Here is a 9,501-nt window from a genome sequence, read left to right as displayed (position 1 = left end):
AGGAATTTAGATTAGCATGTGTAACATCTTGAATTCGGGCCTAGGTGAGATTTACCTTTTTGCCTAGTGTTTTAAAGCGTTTTTAATGTGTTTTTAGTGAAATAAAAATGTAATAATTATTTATAAATGATTTATATTTAGTTATTAGTTCAGTGGGTTTATTTTGTGACAAGGGTCACGGAACTTATTTGCTTTTTTTTTATTTTGAACCTCATTTAGGTTGCCGAAAGAGGTGCGCAACGTTTCAGTAAACTGGTAAATACTCGTATTTTTATCGGGTATGGGTTTAAAACCCATTTAATGAAACAAAAAGCAGCCCATTGTTTATTTCTAGTAGGTTCTTGTTTTCCCCCTTTCCACCTACCGACTAACACACACACATACACAAAATAAAACCCTAGCTTCAATTCTTGCAAATTGTGAATGAAATTCAAGTGCATGATTCGAATTCTTGCTTTTCTAACATGCTACAATCAGGTTTGTCTCTTTAAATTAGTGATTAATCCATGTTTTTTAGGGTTCATGATAAAATGTAAAAAAAAAAATATAAATTGCAATTTATACTTAAATTGGGTGTATTTGGATGATTTGGATTTTATAATTCGAATTCTAACATTGTTCTAAGATCAAGGACTAGTGTATATTATGTTATGGTTATGATCCTTTTACTATGCTCACAAGTGTGTCACGTGCACTATTGGTATTGTCTTAACAGACTAACTAACAGAAAACAGAATGGCCACAAAAGTTAGTTATACTAGTTCTATTGTAGTTGTATAAATAGATGGTTATGTTAGAGGTTAGGGCAGCTTATGATTTTGTATGTGTGTGATCACACTTTCTCTCCCTTTTCTCTTGTAATCTTGAACTATAATTTGAGTAACATCAATACAAGTTCAATTGTTTCAACACTGGAGGCCCGATTCTTAATTCTAAGGCTTTCAGTTTGATTCGAGTTCTTCTTCAATTCAATCGAACCCAGGAAGAACATAGCATATTATTAATTTGATGTTATAATTATGTTGTTAGTGTTCTTGACAAAAAATGTGAAAATGGGTAATTATGATTTTGAATCTTGAAATTTATATGTGGTTTAGCTTATTGTATGTTTGCTTGATGATCTTAACATGTTAGTGCATTTTTGTATACCCGTAATTTGCCAAAAAACAGCCCGAAAATCAAATTGCGAAGACGAAACCGAGTGGGGCAGCAGCTCACGCTGCTGCTACTGTTTTCAGCCTGCTGCTGCAGCGTTTTTGCTGCGGTTTCTGGCGGCTGACCGCCACTGCCGGCTGCAGCTGGCGGCCAGCGGTGGTGGTTGGTGGCCGGGGTGCGGTGGTTGTCGTTTTTCGGTTCATATGTCGATTTGTTGACCCGTTTGGACCTCGAACCGTTCGTGTTTATTTAGGAGTATTTTTGGTTTCGATCATTTTAGCCTTGACCCATTTTGTGAGTTTTAGTTTGGGTCGTAATTGTGTAAATTGCAATTTGGTGATGAAACTCGATTTGTGTATGATATTAATCTTGTTTTATGCTTGCTAATTGTTATAATCTTGTATGTGCTTGTTGTGAACTTGTTAATTGGTTGAAAAAACACTGCTCAAGACATGAAATTTGGGGTTAAAAACTCATATTTCTGCTGGTACTGTGCAGCCTTTTGCTGCTACTGTTTCGCTACTGTTTCTGCTGCAATTTAGCAGCTACGCTGTTTTTGTAACCTTTTTATGCCTCTATTTTGTGGTTCTAAGTGTTGGTTTGTTCGCCCGTTTAATGCTTGACCCGTTTGCATAAATTGAGACTTTTAATTAGTACCAAGTTGATATTGTGTAGGATTAAATATAATTGTATGCATATATGAGATTGTATGATTTATATAATTACTAGATTTATGAGCCCGTGCGTTGCACGGGGATTCATCCGCAAACATTATTGATTTTTAAACTTATATACGAAATAACGTTATTATAGGAAAAGTGTCAATAATACTATTGTGATTGAATTGTAAAATATATTTTTTGTAAACAACACACATTAGTAAAACTTTGATAAATTATAGTTCATACATAGATTGATTACACAACATAAAGTTACGAATTGATGTAAACATGATTTGTTGTAAAGTAAACGATGAATTTTAATCGCTTGTATCTGTTACATAGGAAACAATAAATATGGATAACAATAAATACACTTGCAATGAAACAATAAATACACTTACAATGATGAAACACATTTAAGTAGTTTTTTCCTGTTCATGTTTGTTCTACGTCTAAACAAAAGCTTCTTTAGCAACCATGTACCTTTATCGTATAAAACTACAATAGGCAGAGACCGACGTAAAACACTTTTTACAATGATTGAGTTGTTGTATGTGTTGTAACATGATCTAGATGGTTCCTTTATTTCTTCGGTGTTTATGATTTCTTTTATTGTGAGATAATTTAGAAGGATTCATATGTCTACGCCATCTTTAGCTGCCATTTGATCTCGTAAAGATGAATGTTGTTTCAACTTCTTGTTATCCCTCAACTCTTATGTGATCTCCAATTCTTGCAATATTAAGCATGTGTTAATAATTGTTTGTCATATTAATCCTGATCCATAGAGCAAAAATGGCAAAATAGGCGAGTACGAAAATAGGTTCGGCTAAAAAGGTAATTCTTGAAATGGGCCGAGTAGTTTTAGTTTGACAAGTAACGCCTTTTGTTCGAATATAATACACACAAAGGGTAATAACTCAATGATGGTTCTATTCCTTTTACTGGACCAATGTAATATGCTGAATATAAGCAATGAGTAACTTTTGACCCATATACTCTTTAAGCATCTAAATAGATTTTTAATTTGACATATTTGACCTGTGTGACCCATTACAGATGCAAAGTAACCAAAATCGCCCATTTAAAAGTAAATGGAACAAAATGCCACCTTTAGCCAATATGGGTCGAGTTTAGCAACTTACTGTATGAAGAAACTTTTCTTCTTGAACGTTATCTTCTGTTACCACATCTTTACGCGAAACGCTACACAACATAAATCATCAATTTCAAATTCTCTACGTATTATGTCGATCGTTCCTTTTGTATCTTTCATGCTTTCGAGATTGGTTTTTAGAGACACAATTTGCTTTTCCTGTTCCAAAATCTTTTCCTCCATATCAACAATATCAGAAACTATTGTTATTTTCTCCAAACTCGAATTACCATTATTGTCTTCATAACACCTAATTCGAGCAAGTTCTGCATTCAAACTACGGATTTCATTCTCTCCCCTCTAAATGAATATATTGAAATTAAGTATAATACAAATCGACACATTCATATGTGAGACGGTCAACATAATAACCTCTCAACAACCACCAAAAATGAGCACTAAAGGAAGATCTTACCTCCTAATCGTCAATGCCATCCCGATATTCAAGTAGTTGTGGAGGGTCAAATAAAATAAATAAACATTCAGACTAAAAGTCTTTGTGACAGGGTTAACCTTCTTTGTTCCCTTACTTCTTTTTTTAAGGTCTTTTGCGTTAAGCATTTCCCTGGTAACTTGTTAAAAGTTAAATGTACATAGACCTATTTAAATTAAATACTTTCTGAAATTTTGGTGTTTACATTAAGAAAGTTATAGACGCTACATATAAAGTTTTATAAAATATTAACTGTAGGTTACGAAGTATCATATCAAAAGGCATGAAACAAATGGGTCACGTTGGTATAATATATTTCTACCAAAATAACGATAAAACTGGAAGAAAGAAATAACCACAAAGAACACGGGTTGCACTATTCAAAATTCACCCATCTCATATTAGACCGTTGAAAACATTCTAAACTTTCATATAAAAGAATAGCATTGTTTTAGTTATAGTATAGTTTTTTTTATTTTTAATTGTAATTATTAAAAAACATTTAAATTTTTTATCTTACCTTCCCCTGAGTAGCAAGGATTACCAACTGTCCGTCTTCAGCTGGTTTTTTACTACCTGAGACTGGAGCTTCAAGAAAATGACCACCCTCCGCTTTTACCGCCTGCAGATATAAAACTATGCATTAGAGATGGCAAGATGAGCGGGTTGGGTAATAAATCAAATTACCAAGAAACTTTTTTGGTTGACTTTGAACCCCTTATAAACCCATTCCAGTGTACCAAATTACCAACAAACCCGTTAAAAACAAACTATGGCATACAGAACCCATTTATATCATAAATGGGTTGAAATTGCTGTAACCATTCAAGATGTACCATTAGGGATTAAATGAGTTTATACCCGTTGATATTTTAAGATATAAGAATGCAACTTAAACCTCGCTAATTTTTGAGGAAGTTTCCGCATCAACTGTTGACATCTCAATGTAACCTTTCCGACTGCAAATTTCTTCAAGAATCCCATCTTTATCAAATACAACCTATAAAGAAATACGAATTGAAATCAGATAATTGCCATTATAAAATATGTAAGATACCGTGTTGTTGTTGCTTTTCTTCAACTACGATTGTATTTATCATAAATAAAAAATGAAACTTTACTATTTGACCACTAATAATCAAATATAGTAGAAGCAGAGTTTTTTATATCCAAAAATTAAAAACTGATTAAGTAGTCACCTTCAAAATGCAAATCAAAACATATAGTATAACATAATCAGAATTTCAATATACGTATATTATAGTATATATAACATATTGAGATAATAAACGTAACATAAAGATCGGAGTTTTGAATTGAGCAAGATTTCCACTAACAGAAAGAGCTGCGATAGCATCCCGATTGTGTACTTGAACTTCTTAATTACTGATGCAGGAGTTCTCTTTACCGAGGCGCCATGCTCTTTTAGCTCGTCACACTATCGAATAATATTTAAATAATTATACAACAAAAAACATTTCAACCATTAAAAATAAGATTATTAATCTTCGAATAAACCATCACTATGGATACATCCAAACACACACTTTAGCAATTAACAAAAAAAAAAAAAAAAAAAAAACATTTTAACTATCAATTTAAGAAAAATTGATTTTCAAAAAAAAAAAAAAAAAAAAAAGTAGTAACTTGAAAGCAGGTACATACAACTAATACCTTTATACAACTAATACCTTTAATTCTCCAAAAATATAAATAAATATCAAAATTAATATTAGATTAAAAAAACAAACATGGTAATATTGTCAATCTGTATCAAAATCCTTAAAACCCTAAAAATTACATAATATGATACTAAACAATCAATCTATCTACATCAGATAATCAATAACACAAAATAGTCAAAAACCAACACATAGAGTATATACATACATACTTATATTTAATTATATATAATTATATTATATGTATTGAAAGACAGTCCTTGGAAAGGGTACGATTCTAGACAGTAACCTTATTAAGCTTATCTTGAGATGAACATATTCATATAGTTACCACACCATACAACACCTTTGTTTCACCTGCACCTTCAAAAGCTACCCTGTGGCTGACATTACAGGTCAGTACTTGTGATTAGATTTGCTTGTTATGCTAGAGTTACATCTACAGTCTTCAGGAAACTTCAAATCCATTTTCTAGTTTACTGTCTGCAGGTGTTACAATGTTAGAACCCATTATCTGTTTAGTAAGTTGTCCAAAAAATAATCTCTTACTAACCAAGTATGTAGACCTTATACATTTTCTAGAAATAATCGCACAAATAAACATAATTGTGATTAAATGACAGATTATTGTATATGGACGATTAAAGGTTATTGATATGAACCGAATTAATAGCAAAAAAATATACAATAGGAAAAAGTGCATGTATAATCATTAAACTTATAACTGCAGTTAATTTGATGTAATCTCAATCGAGTATTAAAGATGATAAGTTACCCTCAAGATTTTTTTACTCATTCAAGCATTACATCAAGCACTTCAAGTGCAATGGTTCAAAATCCGATTTGGTAAATGTAATTTTGAACCTGTATTTGTGCCTATAATTTAGGCAACCAAAGTCGCTGCCTTTTGATATTTTACAACAAACTCTTCTACTTTTGATCTTTTACTTTTTCTCTGTAAACACCCATGTCGATGTAAATAACATATCTCCCACTGCCACTTCTTTTCGAAGCTGCATCAATCGATGCCTTAATCGTTTTATAAAAAATATTTGATTCTTTTAAGTGTCGAATTTGCTGACTTTTAAGTTCATAACTGATATTAATACGTCCATGTTCATATCAACAGTTTTTTTTTTTTGGTCCTACGTCATGTTTAATTTTTAGCCTACACCTTACAAATGAACCAAAACTTTGTCATGGCACTATACCTCTAAGAATTCACCTTCCAACTCTTTCAAGAACTTCTGTATCTGCAACAACAAATGTGTAATCATGTTAATTCATCTATGGCCCATTTCCTTCATCTTTCCAGTAACATCTCCACTTAGTTTTTGTGTGACAACTCTAAAACGTTACCCCGAAACTCGAAAGATACATGCTACAAGTATATGAGTAGTTATTTGTGCTATTTGTGGCAAATACGCCCCACCCATTATCTACTGAGCTACACACTATTGGCAAGTGATATTTACACGATTGTTTTTTTATAAATGTACCATAATTGTGCATTATAAGGATTTGAAATACATACGGTACATCGTAAAAGAAGATACCTTCACAACCTCGTCGATTTGAAACCCGATCAATAGCAAAGCCTTCACATACATGGACCACATGATTACATTTCATTCTCACCCAATTTAAGCATCAAACAATATCAATTCCAAACAAATAATATTTTTGATTTTTGATTAATTATTGGTAAAGAACTAACCACAACTTACTGGTGGACCAAATGTAGGATCTTCAAGATTCAAAGGGAACAAACTTTGAAACTTCCCTCACATCAGAAGGAAGTTCTGGTTCGAAATATCAAAACAACATGAGTACAACTAAATTTTTAACTAAATAATATACTTACAAATTATGATCGATTAATTTTGTGTAAAAATAAAAATAATAACAGACATTCAGGAGCTGCCTTGAGGAGGTTCTTGAGCTTGAGCTTCAGTCCATGATGATACCTTAATGGCTGATATTATAACCGATTTCAAAATAAAAAGAATCAAATATTTTTTTATCATACTGAATGAGAAAAAATTGCATACTTACACCGGAAAAATTAATAATTGAAGGTTGAAATAGTTTCAGAATCAAGATTGAAGGTTCCAACACATTGTAATCGTCATACCTTTAACTAACTGCGAATTCATCATCCGATTGTTCAAACAAATTGAAATCATAACTGTAACCGTAACATAACTGAAATCGTAATCTCAACCAATGAATATTAAAAGGCACGATTACTTACATACCTGGTTAGAAGAATTCGTAGATGGGATTTTCGGATCAAAGATATATGATGAACGTTTATCAATCGCAACTGATTGTACAGGCAAAGGATCGAAGAGGATGGGTGTGACAGAATAGGGTTTATGGTTTCTGCGTGTATATTAGATAGGTTAATTAGTGTTAATTGGAATAATTAGGATTAACTCTAGGAATAACACGTAAGCAAAAGGGATTAAGGAGTGTTTATGGATTGACACGTCAGATTTACTTTCACGATTTATAAGATGTAATAGATAGATATAAGTGTATATGTATATATAAGAGTGTGTATATATACGAATATATATAAGTGTATATATATGTATATATAAGTGTGCGTATATATACGAATATATATAAGTGTATATATATGCATATATAAGTGTGTGTGTGTGTGTATGTATGTGTGTGTGTATATATATATATATATATATATATATATATATATATATATATATATATATATATATATATATATATATATATATATATGGTGCTGTGTATGAGACATCATGTATCGCTTGTATTGTGTTAAGTGATTTTGATATTATAGTAAAGTTAGTAAGTGAAATACGATTTACTAACTTGTGCGTATTGTTTTTAGGTGACAAAGTGGAAGTGAAGACTCAGTAACATTAGATCACTGAGTTGTGCTGGTATTGGTGAGTATGATTATCTTTATGGATGTGATTATACAGTGATAAGTATAGTGATCCGTGCCATGCTCATAATTAGACTGTGTAATATGTGATTATGTGCGCACCAGTGAACGTCGATGGTGAATTCCGACGTAAGAGGTCAATGATATTTACCTTGTGTATTTAGGGTAATAGTATTGGGTCCAAGTATTACTGATTAGTGGTATAGTATGAATGACGAGTGCGTCACGTTTGGAAGACTATACCAGTGACTCTGTAGTGTGGACTATCGGTGTATTCGAGCTTGATCAGCTATGGGTTGCCGGTCCTGTTGTGCATGACTTTAAGTGATTAGTGACAAGTGCCTTTAAGTTGTGCTTGATGCTTGTAGTGATGTCCACATAGATATTACCATTCACTTAGCGTTATGCTAATTCCCCCACAGTGTTTTGCCCTGCAGGTGTGTATTAGCAACTTTTGGTGGGTTTTGCGGGGGCAGCTGAAGATGTTTGACACAATGCATAACTCAGATGTTTTGTAAAAAAAACAATATACTTGAATGGCTTGTAGTAATAACGTAACACCAGTGATTTTGTGTAGTATGACTTTATGTGTGATTAATATATGTATATAACTCCCACTGTGTATTTAAAAAAAAAAAAAAAAGGGTGTTAAAGCATGTCACCAGGAACTAGTTTATAGTGATTCTGATTGGATTGACTATGTTCTAGGCTCCCGACATTCACCCGTAACCAACGTTGAGGATGTAAGTGGCCCTTATTAGGTAGACATGCATACTCTGGGCGCTCGAATAAAGCAACATAGCTAATATAGAAATTTACGATTCCTTTTAGGATCCAATCGTTCTTAACACGATATAATATTAGATCTAATAAAGCCTCTTAAGTTTGGTGTTTCAAAATACTATCTGTTAATGGATTTGATGGAAACTAGAGGCGTTTAGACAAACTAGAACACATAGTGGCTCATTGTCTTACTTTATAAATTCATAAACTAAGTTTGAATTTAAGAGCAATAATATTTCATCTATGATATAAACCAGTCCTTAATTAAATTTACCCAATAAATTCCTTGGTAATTCACAACGTACTTCTCTTATAATGTTTCCTACGATGTAACACACCCCAGTGTTTCCTTAATGTACTCCGTCTATAATATTTCCAGAAGCTTCAAACCTTGACCATGTCAGATCTGGTCCTACGGTAATTCTCAATGTACTTTATAACATTTCCAATGGATTCATACCTTAACCTATGTGTTGACACAGATAATTAATTACTCTATGTTTGACATTTTTTAATAAAAAACTTTTAATCACGTTTATTGATAGAAAGACGATAGTTGATAATAAGGTTTATAATCATAAACAAAAAGTATAATTAAATCAATAATATCATCCCATAATAACTTAGCGAACTACATTATAACACAACACAATAATAAACTACTCGATAATCATGACAAGTCTTAACTCTAGCAT

The 9,501-nt window shown here is 32.1% G+C and overlaps 1 long non-coding RNA gene across 1 annotated transcript; it reads left to right on the top strand.

The window, feature by feature from the left end:
* Positions 1 to 313: 313 nt before the first annotated feature.
* Positions 314 to 8,610, top strand: LOC139869395 (uncharacterized). Its single transcript, XR_011766052.1, has 3 exons — positions 314 to 477; positions 7,967 to 8,024; positions 8,446 to 8,610. It is a non-coding gene; the product is annotated as an uncharacterized lncRNA (long non-coding RNA).
* Positions 8,611 to 9,501: the final 891 nt, after the last annotated feature.

This window comes from Rutidosis leptorrhynchoides, chromosome 9 (genome assembly GCF_046630445.1).
Source record: "Rutidosis leptorrhynchoides isolate AG116_Rl617_1_P2 chromosome 9, CSIRO_AGI_Rlap_v1, whole genome shotgun sequence".
NCBI lineage: Eukaryota > Viridiplantae > Streptophyta > Magnoliopsida > Asterales > Asteraceae > Rutidosis > Rutidosis leptorrhynchoides.
The sequence above is the reverse complement of the archived record's forward strand: the minus strand, read 5'-3'. Positions and strand labels throughout refer to the sequence as shown.